Below are 13,096 nucleotides of genomic sequence, written 5' to 3'. Positions count from 1 at the left end.
TCAAGGGAAAAAAAAATAACTGATCAATCCTTATGCAACTTCTATAATCAAAAACCAATAAAGGATCATTTATATCTCTGGAAAAAACTTCCTCTTTGACTTCTGGTGTGAATACAAGTAAAGATATCAGCAAAGAAAATAAAACCAGATAGCTTTTAACAGAGTATGATTAAAAAATATACTAAAATCTAGAACTAAAAAGAAGATTCCTACTATTGTAACACTTTCCATTTCCTGCATTCTCAATTGTTCAATTTAGTCCAGTGTATCAGACACAGAGTAGGCCCTATAAGGGTAGAAAGATGAGGAAGACATTATCCCTGCCAACAAGAAATTTCTAATTTTATTTTATTATTTTTTTAAAAAATTTTTATTCATTTATGATAGTCACAGAGAGAGAGAGAGAGAGGCAGAGACACAGGCAGAGGGAGAAGCAGGCTCCATGCACCGGGAGCCCAAGGTGGGATTTGATCCCGGGTCTCCAGGATCGTGCCCTGGGCCAAAGGCAGGCACCAAACCGCTGCGCCACCCAGGGATCCCAGAAATTTCTAATTTTATATGGGAGGAAAATATTCATCTATAGCAATGATGATGTATTAATTATTACTCTATTCATTTAAGAAACTGCATGAGAAAGCAAGTTTATATTCAAAAGATTTTTGGTACTAGGTGAATAATATTTTTTATACTGAAAGATGGACATTAAATATGTTAATCTTGTGATTTACGTTATAGGCCTATACCATCATTTTCTTGATATTTTCGTTTTTGTTGAATATAAAGATGTTTCCAATATTTTCTTATTATAAATATAGTTGTAATACATAGCTTTAATATAGTTTTCTCTTGTATTGTCTTTACACTCAATTTACGTGAGTGTGATTAGTATACTGAAAGATAAGCATATGTTAATACATTTTTTTCTTTTAGAGACACAAGTATAGATCCTTTAAAATTCATTTGTCGGGCAGCCCAGGTGGCTCAGTGGTTTAGCGCCTCCTTCAGCCTAGGGCATGATCCTAGAGACCCGGGATCTAGTCCCACATTGGGCTCCCAGCATGGAGCCTGCTTCTCCCTCTGCCTGTGTCTCTGCCTCTCTTTCTCTCTCTGTGTCTCTATGAATAAATAAATAAAATGTTTTAAAAAAATAAAATAAAATTCATTTGTCTTTCTTTAGTTCCTCTAAAACTATACCACACCCTTGTAAGAACTGGCAGGTTGCTTATAAAGGAAACACAGGAGAACATACTGGGGCAGCTTTGACAGAGTTACAGCATCACCTAATCAGATTTATTTTATGTGCTTGGATACCCTTGGTCTTGTACTTGACACAGTTTCGCTAATTTTCTCTGGTTGTTTTGTCCTCTTTCCTCCTAGTTCTAGCTTCTCTTGGCTTTACTAATTTAGCTGATGTTAATGCTTTCCCACTACTGCTGTACTAAAGTCTGCCTCTGAAACACTGAAACCGTTCTCTACTCTTTCTATCCATGGTAAATAGTAAAACAACTTACTCCAGCTTAGTCCAGACCTTATTCCCTCTCTCCTATAGCTAACTTCTCATAAAGGCAAGACCATGGATAAGTCTTAGTAGTTAGAGGACTGAAATCTAGAGTTGGCTTTAGAGTTGGCATTCAAGCTGCCTTATTCCCAGGAGATGTGAGATTGCACATGAGAGTTCAGTACATAATAAACATCAGAAAACTTTCCAAGGAAAAAAAAAAAAAAAAAAGAAAACTTTCCAAGGGAATTTCTGTACCTACCGTTTTTGCCAGCTGAAGGTGATACATCATCACCTACCACCAAAGAAGTTGCACCCATCTTTTAATATTCCCTTTCCCATCCATTCACCTGGTCCTCCCTGTCATCCTCAGAGTGTGAGTACAATGACTGTGCTAGAATGGAAACCTCTATCTGGCAGTATATCTTTATGTTGAAAGATTTGTTATTTTTTTTATCAATTATACATGTATAATGTATTATAAATATATGAATATATTATGTATGTGTAATTCATGATGGCTTTAAGAGATACTAACATAAGTAGTAAAATCACACAGAAAAAACAGGACTGGTTTCCTTCTCAGCCTTCTAAGACCACTTTACAATATACTTTGTCCAACAGTGATGGTTCTCTCAGTTCTCCTAATCCATAGCTCTCATTATTATAATACTCAGGTCATTTTGTGTATATATGTATATATATATATATATGTGTGTGTATATTAAATGTATTATAGATATATATCAACATTAAATACATAAAATTAATAATATAATATATATTAGCCACATATTTTTTCTTCTTAAACCTTATAAAAGCTCCTGAAGACAGAGGTCATGACATGTATTTTCCTTGTACTTCCCTCAGTTATTAGAATAGTACTAAGTACAATAAATATTAGTCAATTGATGGATTGATGTTAAATGTTAGATATATGACCAAAGTAGCCTTTAATCTATTATAGCAGATGACCCTCAAATTGCATTTTCCACCTATAGATTCCCTAATTATTTTGTATCAGTCACAATCCATTAGATGACCATCAAGAAGATGATGTGTTCACAGGAGATAGTATTAAAATTAGAGTTGCCAAAGAAGGTTGTTTCTAAGGAGCAAGACTCATGATATGATTAAAATTGGCTCCCTGATACCAAAATAGGCAGAAACTACAGTATGAAAACAAGACTTCCTCTACGATATCTTTAATCAGTCTCTGTAGTACCCTCCCTTTCTTGGTCTTCACCTTTTTCTCAGAAGCCATTTCATTATTTTTCTTTCTTTTTCCCTTGATAAATGATTTCATTTTCCCCCAACTTGGTTGGCAGAATGGCCAACATTAAATGTTCATTTGTTTAAACTAACAGAGTGTGGTCAGTTGATTCCTGAGGGAGGAGAGGAAGCCAAACAGGTCTAAAATGGCATCATTTAAGAACACAATCAATTCATTATCTTTTTCATAAAGTTCACATATGCACGCATTAATCATCATGGCATGGCACTGGGCAGGAAGTTCTTACCTAAGCAAGTTCTACTCTACAATATATCTTTAGTGTTTAATGGCCGTTTGCAGCTTTGATTTTATTGTGTGCTCACTCATCTGTTGTTTTATGAGCCAGTCTGTGTCTTTGTGATGAACTGATTAAGCAACTTGTTTTGAAGTTAAATTCATAGGCAAGTCAACACTCCATTCATATCTAGCTAAGGATTTTGGCCATTATGATCCCATCTCTTCTCTAGAATATGCAGTATCAGAGCTGGGGGGAAGCTCCTGAAAGAACCTAAGGCTGCTTAATAAGTTAAACAGTTGAAGAATCCTAGATGCTGAGTGACAAAAAAAGAGAATATTAAGGAAATACCCTGGTGGCCATCTTCACATATGCAAGGGGTATATATGCTAAAGAAAAAAAAAAAAAAACAGTCTCTATGTACTGGTCCAGAGGACAAACAATAGTGCTATGAAAAAAAGTAAGGATCAACATAAGAATTTTCTCAGCATGAAACATTGGAACAAATTAACTGATGAGACTTTAGCCAATGAAATGATTTGAAAAAATCAGTGTTGTCAAGAGTATTGAAGTGAATCATGCATATACTGTGAGATTGGATTAGACAAGATGACCTTCCTTGTTAGAGTCTATGATGTTAAGCATTATTTGACATTTAGTAGTCTTACCACTTACTAACCAATCTGGTATAATAACTCATTTGTTTGTTTTCTCCCTCTCTTCCTTTCTTTCTATTTATGTTTCCTAAATTGTTGTTAGCTCAACTTAAGCCTTTTCATTACAGTTATCTATCTTATATAAAAGTACAGTCACAAATTCAAATGTTCCACTGATGCAAACAAAAGAACTCAGACCTAATTTGGGTACCAAAAGGTACCTTTATACCTTTTTAGGTTCAGCTATTTCCCTTGGGTAATATGACACCACTTTTCAAGCTAACTGGCTCATATCATCAAAATTCAGAACAGTTCACCTCATTTTTTCTTGAATAAGGAACTAAAAATTGCTTAATTCTTTACTTTAGAAGGAAATTTACACTTTCGGTGATGTATTAATAAATAGGATCCAAGAAAAGACAAAAAAAATGTCAAGGACATTTCCAATTCATACTAAAACACATGCCAAACTTAGATTTAAAGCCCACCTAAAAAAAAAAAAAAAAAGCCCACCTTATGAAGAAGACTGTAGAATCTCTTCAAGCCTTTAAAAAAAAATGTGTTGGCTAAACAAAATCCCCTATTTCTTTAATTTAATCTAATTTGGGCTTCTTTGAATATGCAAAATAGTTTTTTTCTTACAAAGGTTTCTCCTATATTTGTAGATTGCAATTAAATCACCCCTTAGCCTTCACTTCTCTATATTAAATTAGAACTCTATCTCCTCCCCAACACTGTTTTGTGCCAGTTCTTTAAAGATTTATGCTGCTTTCTGCTGAATTCTTACTCAAAAGTATTTCTATACAAAATTGGGCTGGATTCTTTACATGCTAAAGCTCATACTGCCCTTCTAAGATTGATGTATATCATCATCTACATTTTGAAAGTTGGGGAAGAAGTTAAAGAGGAATTAGGCCTGTCATCATTAATAGACCCTGAATCATGGCTAGGATTAGAAGTCAGAAGCTCATACCACAAATAATGGCGAGATGAACAGCAACTTCATCACTCACCAGTCACCTAACAGGTTGCCCTCCAATATCATCTTTATTTTATAGCACTATATTTCTTACCTCTGGGGATCTTTGTGAAATGGATGGGATGATCAGCTGGGCTGTGATGGATGAAACCATGCTGATTGCTTGTTTTCCAAGATTGAAGACTCTCTGAATGTTAAACCATACCCACTCTGTGGTGGACAGATTTTAAGGCAACCTGATGACCCCCAACCCCTGATGTGCATGCTCTTGTATAATTTTCTCTCCTTGAGTGTGGATGTAACATGTTGACTTTTTTCTAACCAGCTGAATATGCAAAGGTGATGGGATATCGCTCCCATGAATATGTTATGTCATATACACTCTGCCTTGCTAGTGGACTTGTTCATGCTCTCCTACTAGCCTAAGGAAGCATAGAGTTATGTTGTGAACTGTTTCTGGAGAAGGCCACAGGGCAGGAGCTGGGGAATTGAGGATGGCTTTCAAGTGACAGCTAGCAAGAAGCTGGGGCTCTCAGTCACATATAACCACCACAAGGCAATGAACTCTGCCAACAACAGAGTGAGCTTGGAAGTGGATTTTTCCCCAATTGAGCTGCCAGGTGATAATACAATCTAGCCAAAAGATACTTTGATTGAAACTTTGTGAAAAGAAAGCAAAAGACTTAACTAAGCCACGGCCAGAATTTGGAGACACAAAGTCTGAAATAATAAGTGTGTGTTAGTTTAAGCTCCTAAATGTGTGGTAATTTTTATGTGGTGTCTTTGCAGATGAGAAAAGTGAGGATGTTGATTATGATGAAGAAATTTCCGCAATAAGCTTGATAAAGGGACCATAATTCAGAACAGGGAGGGTGATACGGATTTTTTGTTTAAGCTTTAACCTAATGGTATTTCAAATGTAAAAAGATATAACACAAGGATTATACTTAAGGCTAGATTCTGCAGAGTTAGAGTTTTATTCTCTTTGCCTTTGTACTTCCCTGGAAGAAACTCAGGACAGCTATAAATGTAGAAAGAGAGGTCTGAGGATGACACAGAAAGGCTAATATAATTTTCAGGATTGCAAAGTCGCTGTGGTTTTATTACAAGTCTTAAAGAAATTTTAAATTCTTACCATGCATATTAACCTACTTTTCAGCTAGGTGTTTAAAATAAGAGAATTAAAACATGAGTTGTTATACTTCATGCATGAGAAAAACAAGAAAGAAACAAAAAAGAAAGAAAGGAAGAAGAAGAAGCGAAGAATGAAAGAAAAAAGAAAAGGAGGGGAGAGGAAGAAAGAGAAAACAAGAAGATAGGATAGAGGAAAAGATTGACACAGGTAATAATAACCTTTTTTCTGAGAATATATAAAATACATTTTTCAATGCATTGCTTATAAACCTCTGTAGCAAATTAGTTACTTAAATTTATATGAATACAGAATGATTCACATAAAACAAATATTAAAAAGATATAGGAATGTCTTATGGACATTATTACACATGTAATTATAAATTTCTTTAAGATAGTAAAAATTAATGACACAGAGTTTTCAATACAGTGTTTACAACTTCTGAATCTTTCTTAAGTTTGATGTTTCAGCTTACCTTCAACTGCTTGTATAGTCTGTATTATCAGTCACCCTCTTTGCTGCCTTTTAGTTTCACTATCTACAGACTCCCCATCCTTATAACTACTATATTTTGTAAATTTAGTAACTTTAGATACCCTCTACACTGGTACCTATAATCTTTCTTAAGTGGCTATGATTAACCCTGCTCACTTAATACAGAAAATTAGATAAGAGGGATACATTTATAGACTCTGACACACTACAGTAGGCCAACAGTCTTCAAGGCCTTCAGGGATAGAATTTAAAACTTTTGACAGAGTTTAGGCAGTGATTTCTCAGAAAGAGTAGCATTTAGTCACTGATTCTATAATGTTCTGCTATTGTTCAAAGCCCATGGAAGGCTATACCCTGTGATTCCCTTCTCAGACATTAAGAGACCCTTATGCCTTTCTTGGATAGTCAAGGTTTCTAATTTTGGCTTTCCTTGTATATTCTTATATCTTAAAAATCCTCTGACTCTTATACTTTCTCACCCTTGAACATTCACCAGCAGGAAAGCCTTCCTCATACTGAGTTATTAGTTGATGCTTGCTGTTATGTCTACTTCTCTTACCATTATACTAGTTTAGATTTCCACCTAAATGAATCCACTCAAACCAACCTTTTGCTTAGAATGCCCCACTTCTCCACATTTCACTCATGGCCTGTAGGCATCTAACTAAAGATGCTGAATTTGAACCTCAAAAAAAAATGAAATGAGCAAATATCTTCATATTCAAGGTCTGGCCTAGACCTTTCTTCTTCAGTTTCTTCTTTGACCAAACTTGATGATTCAATCCTTAAAAATATTACCTAATTTAGAACTCTTAGGATCCATTTGAGAACTCTATATAGCTCTGTCAAATATCACAATGAAAGCTATTGTTCTGAAGAAAACCCCCCCTGTAAGTAGGATCAGCCCTAATCCAGAGGCAGCCCATCCAGGTGCCTTCCTGAAGTTTTAGCAACAAAAAGCATTCTGTTTGTGATAAGAAAACCATTTCCCCCCACACTCTGATTGGAATGTCCCTGAATAGGTTCATGTTGACCTTCTGAGAAATCGGTAACCTGAAAGCCATGCGACTCCCACGGTTCTTTTGTCTTGAAGCGGTTTTTTTCTTTTACCTTTAAAAGATACCTGTAATTGCTAATCGGGGCTCTCTTCCTCTTTGGAGGTGGAGAGCCCGTTTGCGCAAACGTCCAATAAACCCTCTTGCTAATTGCATCTGCCTGTCTGGGGTCTGAGTCTCTGGGGCATCCGCCGGGACACGTTGGCACCCGTGAGCCAGGGTCCAACAGTTCTATTTATATTGTGTGTAAGCATAGTTTGTTTGTATATACCTATGTATCTAACAGGTAAAAAATAAGATTTTAATTACTTTTTATTCCACATAATAAAAAATACACTATTTTGTACATGGTATGTAATACATTGACCATTAAATAAATACATGTTTGATGAAATAAATACTTGCTAATCACCAGCTAAAAAGAAATGAAAAATCTAACATTGAGAAGTAAACAATTTAAAGGAGTTCATTTGTTTTCCACTATTATTACATTGAAAAGCATTATTGAAAATGCTCAAAGTTTTCCTGCTAAATGTGGAAAATGACTCCCCAAGTAAAAGTAGTGAAGAGAATATTTTAAAGGGATAGGACCAGTTCCCTAGGAGGCCAATACGGTTATGTTGCCTCAGCCTCATGATTCACTGTTTACCAGGGAGATCATTTGAGTAACAAATGCAAGAGAACAGCTGCAAGTTTGCATGGGGTGGAGGTAAATTTAGGTGTGAAAGGAAGCTAATTGCCTTAGTGTGTGCCAAACTTTTCAGGTGCTAACAAGATCCTGCTCAAGGACACTAGGGGAGCGGGGAGCCTGGAATGCACTTAAACTCGGCTATTGACTCACATCCTAAAATCAATCACACACCAAAAAAAAAAAAAAAAAAAAAAAAAAAGACCTTGACTAAGGTTGAGGACAAGAAAGAAGGTTAATCTGTAAAATGTCAACCTATAAGGGAAGTGTAGACTGAGAATGATTTTTGTTTTTGAATGTTTTGGTGAGATTGGTGTGTTGCTGGGGTCCTGAGCCAATAGCAAAGAAAATATTCTTGAGATGTCTTTGGTGCAAAATGGTGGTTTTATTAAAGCATGGGGACAGGACCCCTGGGCAGAAAGAGGGCTACCCTGTTATTGTGAGGAGCAACTGATTACATACTTTGGGGTTGGGAGAAGTAAAGGTAAGGGAAATTACAAAAGGATTTCATATGCTAAAGAAGACTCACAGGATACCAGAGGCCTTCCTATTGTAAAACTAGGGTTGTTTTACCCTTAGCAAGGCATTAACATGAAGACGGCTAGGAACTTCCTGGAGGAACCTATACTGACTGCCTCAAGTATTTGTCAACGGGCTGCAGGTTATAAGAACATTTAATTTTATCTACATTATCTCCCGCCTTTGTTTCCTACATGAAGACTAAGTCAAGTGCTTTGACCCAGGTGGATACTTAGAACAAGATTTAGAGTTTCTAAAAATCTATGCTCATGTCAAGACAATAATAAATATGTTGCCCACAATGTCTGCAATTTTGGGGAGAAGATCGGAAATCAAGTAAAAGTCCAGCTCTTCACTGTGACTTTGAATATAGAACTCGTGTGTACATAAGTGTGTATGTATATATAAACTTTCTGGATAAGAATCAGATAAAAAAGTACTCAGTGGTCAATTACATATATTTAACAGTTAGTTAAATATCCTCCTATAATGCTCTCAAATGATAGAAAAAGCAAAGCAGTGAAGAAATCAACAAGTTTTCAAATAAATTAATCATTTCAGTGCATTGGGAAAAAATAAATTTGTTTTAAAAATGATTAAGTTGTCTGACAACATCTGCCCACTTGTTCCTATTGGTTGCTTCTTGGTGGGCCTATCCATATGGGACATCTCTGCTTGTGCCATCACAGGGTGACGATGGATAAGGTCTCATTTCAGAATAGATAGATTCCCAACTCTGGGATCTTAGAAAATTCATCTATCCACCACCATCCTTGCCAGCTTTAGATCTAGACTATTCTCAAGCACTAGCACAGGTGTTATACTCTTCAACTAGTCTCCTATACAAATGATCCAACACCGTTTATGTCTATTCTTTACTTTTTTTAAAAAAATATTTTATTTATTTTTTCATGTGAGACACAGAGAGAGAGACAGACAGAGGCAGAGGGAGAAGCAGTCTCCACCCAGGGATCCCCAGGTGGGACTCGATTCCGGGTCTCCAGGACCACACCCTGGGCCGAAGGCATCGCCAATCCGCTGTGCCACCCAGCACATTTCTCTCTCTCTCCCATGGTTTTCTTTCTCCTAGGTCTCATGTTGGCTGTGGATACATTTTCCTTCAGTTCTGATTTCTGGTGGCTTCTAAAGCACACAAATTATTTTCACATTATGGGTTTTATTGAGTATAGGAAGACAGACTTTGGAAACAAAAATAAGAAATACAAAGAAGGATAAGCTTGTCCTAATTTCTGAAGCTTTTGTAATAATGCCTACTTTTCTACTTGACAGTTGTGTTGAAATGGGCTTCTGCCATAGGATCTAATTCTTGAGTGTGAGGATTACCAAAGTCCCTGACTCCTGTCTTGCCTTTGGAAGAAACAATTTGAGTCCCTTATTTTTAAAGGCCTCACTCTGATCCTAAAGATGCAATCAATGATTTCCACTTTGTTTCCAAAGGTGAATTATATTTTCAGAAAAGCCCCATTGCCTACTCCACCTCTGCCTCAAACTGAGATATGTATACCTGAGTTTCTTCATTCCTCTCTAAAGGGTAAACTCTTGAAGAGGAAGCATCAAGGTTTTTTTGCATCTATATTTTATCATTATATTATGCATAACAGGTTTGCTGTGTATTTACTCAATGATATGATTTGGATATAATTAATATTACACAAAGATATGACCTAATATTCAAGGTGTCTCTTCTGTCCTGAAGAAATACTTGTCATGAGGTAGAATATGGTACATGAGTGATAAATGTGGTAATACGTTAAAGCTCAGGAAATGAGTAAAAGCTTTCTGTGGGGCATATATGTGATGGGCATGGTGGCGTGATTAAGAGAGAAGAGATGTTTGTGATAATTCTTTGCTCCCATCATGGAAGGTTTAAGTAAGGTTAGGTTTGTTTTCATATTCAGAAAGTTTCAGTATACCAAATAGACCATAAGCATTTATTAACCTGTTTCTTAGGAAAGTGGTTCATGCTATCAGGTGGCTTACTGAAGAGTTGGTAAGAAATTTTATATACTATGTTTAGCTCATAGCAGATAACATGCTCTCTGACAGATAAAACCTAAAACATCTTGGGTAAATGACAAAGCAAGACTATTAATACACATAGAATTTTATACTATATGCTAAGATCCAAGTATCTGATGAAAGAAAATAAGGTTCAGAGAGGGAGTGGGGTTAATTAGGGAAGGACTATTATACCCAAACCCACATCTTCCATTGAGTCAATTCCCTATTCTTTTCTCACTGGAGATGAAGAACATCTGGTTACTGTCCTCCATTTAATAGATCATCATATTTCAAACACAACTCTCAGAGCACCCTTTAGTCTCCTCTTTGCCAAGCTAAACAACATCACTTTCTTAAACTTTTCCTATGGGACCTATTTAGCCTTGAATCATAGTACACACACTTGAAGTATACTGTCTTCTGTAATACACAGCTTAAGCCTGCTAATTTTAGGGAAACTGCAAGAAAAAAAAGTATTTTGACAACAACTATTATGCCTTGGTAATTACTCCATCATCAAGGAAAAAAAATACTTGCACCATGGATACACATCAAAGGCAGTTTAATTTGAAAGATGTGTATTTAGGCTTCCTGTTCCAAACACATCCTCAAAATACACTCAACAGATAATGCAAGTATGGTTAACTTGTCCATCACAGTTGCATTTATGGTTCCTAGTAATGGCCATGTGTGAATCTACCATGTGATGATCCATACAGATCAACAATAGGAATAGGTCAGTTCATCTACAGACTTAAGAAAGAAAAAAAAAATAGACTTTGGTTTTTAAAGCAGTTTTAAATTTGCAGAAATATTGACCAGAAAGTACAGAGAGTTCCTATATATCCGCTTCTAGCCCTTGCCCATATATACAGTTTCCTCTTTATTAGTATCTTACACTTACTGTGGTACAATTGTTGCAATTAATAAGCTTGATTGTTTTTTTTTTTTTTTTGACCTAGTTAAAAACATTTCCTGTCACAAGGCTTGACTCTGAGCCCCTCAAGGATGTCCTTTAAGGGAGCTTGGTTCAACACTGGTTTCACCCTTTCTCCAGAGTGGGTTGCTCGGCTATTTTGATGAGACAAGATGTTTTCTGGGCTTGCTACTATCCTCAGCAGGAAAGCAGGTCATCACTGATTAACAGTGACTGCCATGCATATGGATAAAGAGAGTGGTAACATATATGATACCTATTTGTTATATCGGAATACCACAAAGATATTGTATTATGAAGCAGAAACCTGGATTCTAGGTCTCTCTAGAATAGTTTTAAAACCTCCAGGAGCTTATCTAACCTTTCTGAACCTGAGGTACAATAAAACAGAAATATTATTTTAACTTGTGGAAAGTAGCACAGTGAACTAGAAAAAGTCTTGAAATTACTTACAGCTCTAAAACACATGATTCTAAGTGTCTTTGAAGAACATTGCTGAGTCAGTTTTCATCAACTCAACCAAGAGACATACAGCTGGCATTTTACCACCATATAGGCTTCTTGGCTGAAAATGACTTTTTCCATAATTGAATCCAATAATTTATTTCTGGCCCAACTAAATCCAAAGTTGTACACTAAAAATTCGAAAACAGATAAGGTGGGGAAGAAAAAGAACTAACATTTTTCATTTGATCATTACACTCTATTTTGGTGGCTGTCAAAAACAATATCTAATTTACAGAATTTCATATTTAAGCATCTGGCAGTTTAATTAATTTGATTAATTAATTTCTTAGAATTCTATCAACTGTGCTGCACCATAACTTGTCTAAAAAACTATGCAATAAAAAATAGCTCTGAAAAGAATTAAAGATGTCATTATTTGAAGTTTGATATTATTACGTTCTCATTTGAAAAAAAATAAAGTAAGGTGATATTAGAAAATTAAGAGAAAAAGAAAAAATAGATTTTCAAGATAAATATATATTGCAAAGACATATAACAAGTGTTATATTTTAAGGTGTTATATTTTATGTATATCCCTAAAGATATTAGATGACTGGTATATTTAAAAGAGTATTTGTTGAAAAACACATTCTTGTATTTTGGACTTAATCTTTGATTTCCAGTTAAAAAGTGAGATTACCTGGCATTTTGGATTCCGCCTTCTGCTTGGCACTCGAGTGTGCTAAGTCCAGCATGATCCTCATGCAGAAAGTCTGTCCAAGCACTGGGTCGCCTCTTTGTGTCAAACATTTTCTTCTAGGGGGGCAGAAAAAATCAATCTATTTGCTGCACTAGTTGTCATGCAATCTGCTATCTGGATATCATATCGCTGATATGTTGAAAACATCTCTCAACTGACAGCTTTCTGAAACTGGTTCTCCCAGCTATCCAGCTGATGAGCTTCTAGCCAACCCACATTTTCCTGACTGCTGCAGTTTCGCAAGCAGGGCCTAGTGAGGTAATCACCTGACCTCAGCAAAACCATTGTATAAAGGGAATTTCGTTAACATTGTTGTCAGCGCAGCTGGATGGACTAACACTGCTTTCCTTTGCAGATTTGGAGTCTGTGAATTCCAGCAGCCTGCAATGGTGTTCCT

At 35.9% G+C, this 13,096-nt stretch overlaps 1 long non-coding RNA gene across 2 annotated transcripts in view; it reads right to left on the bottom strand.

The window, feature by feature from the left end:
• The window catches only part of LOC121497043, a 74,206-nt gene extending 61,359 nt beyond the window's left edge, over positions 1 to 12,847 (bottom strand). For both annotated transcript variants that reach the window (XR_005989388.1, XR_005989387.1), the window contains exon 1: positions 12,640 to 12,847. This is a non-coding gene — a long non-coding RNA (uncharacterized LOC121497043). The remainder of the gene's footprint in view (positions 1 to 12,639) is intronic.
• Between the last annotated feature and the right edge of the window lie 249 nt (positions 12,848 to 13,096).

This window comes from Vulpes lagopus, chromosome 1 (genome assembly GCF_018345385.1).
Source record: "Vulpes lagopus strain Blue_001 chromosome 1, ASM1834538v1, whole genome shotgun sequence".
NCBI classification, from domain to species: Eukaryota; Metazoa; Chordata; class Mammalia; order Carnivora; family Canidae; genus Vulpes; species Vulpes lagopus.
Note: the sequence above shows the minus strand (reverse complement) of the source record. Positions and strands in the feature narration are given on the sequence as shown.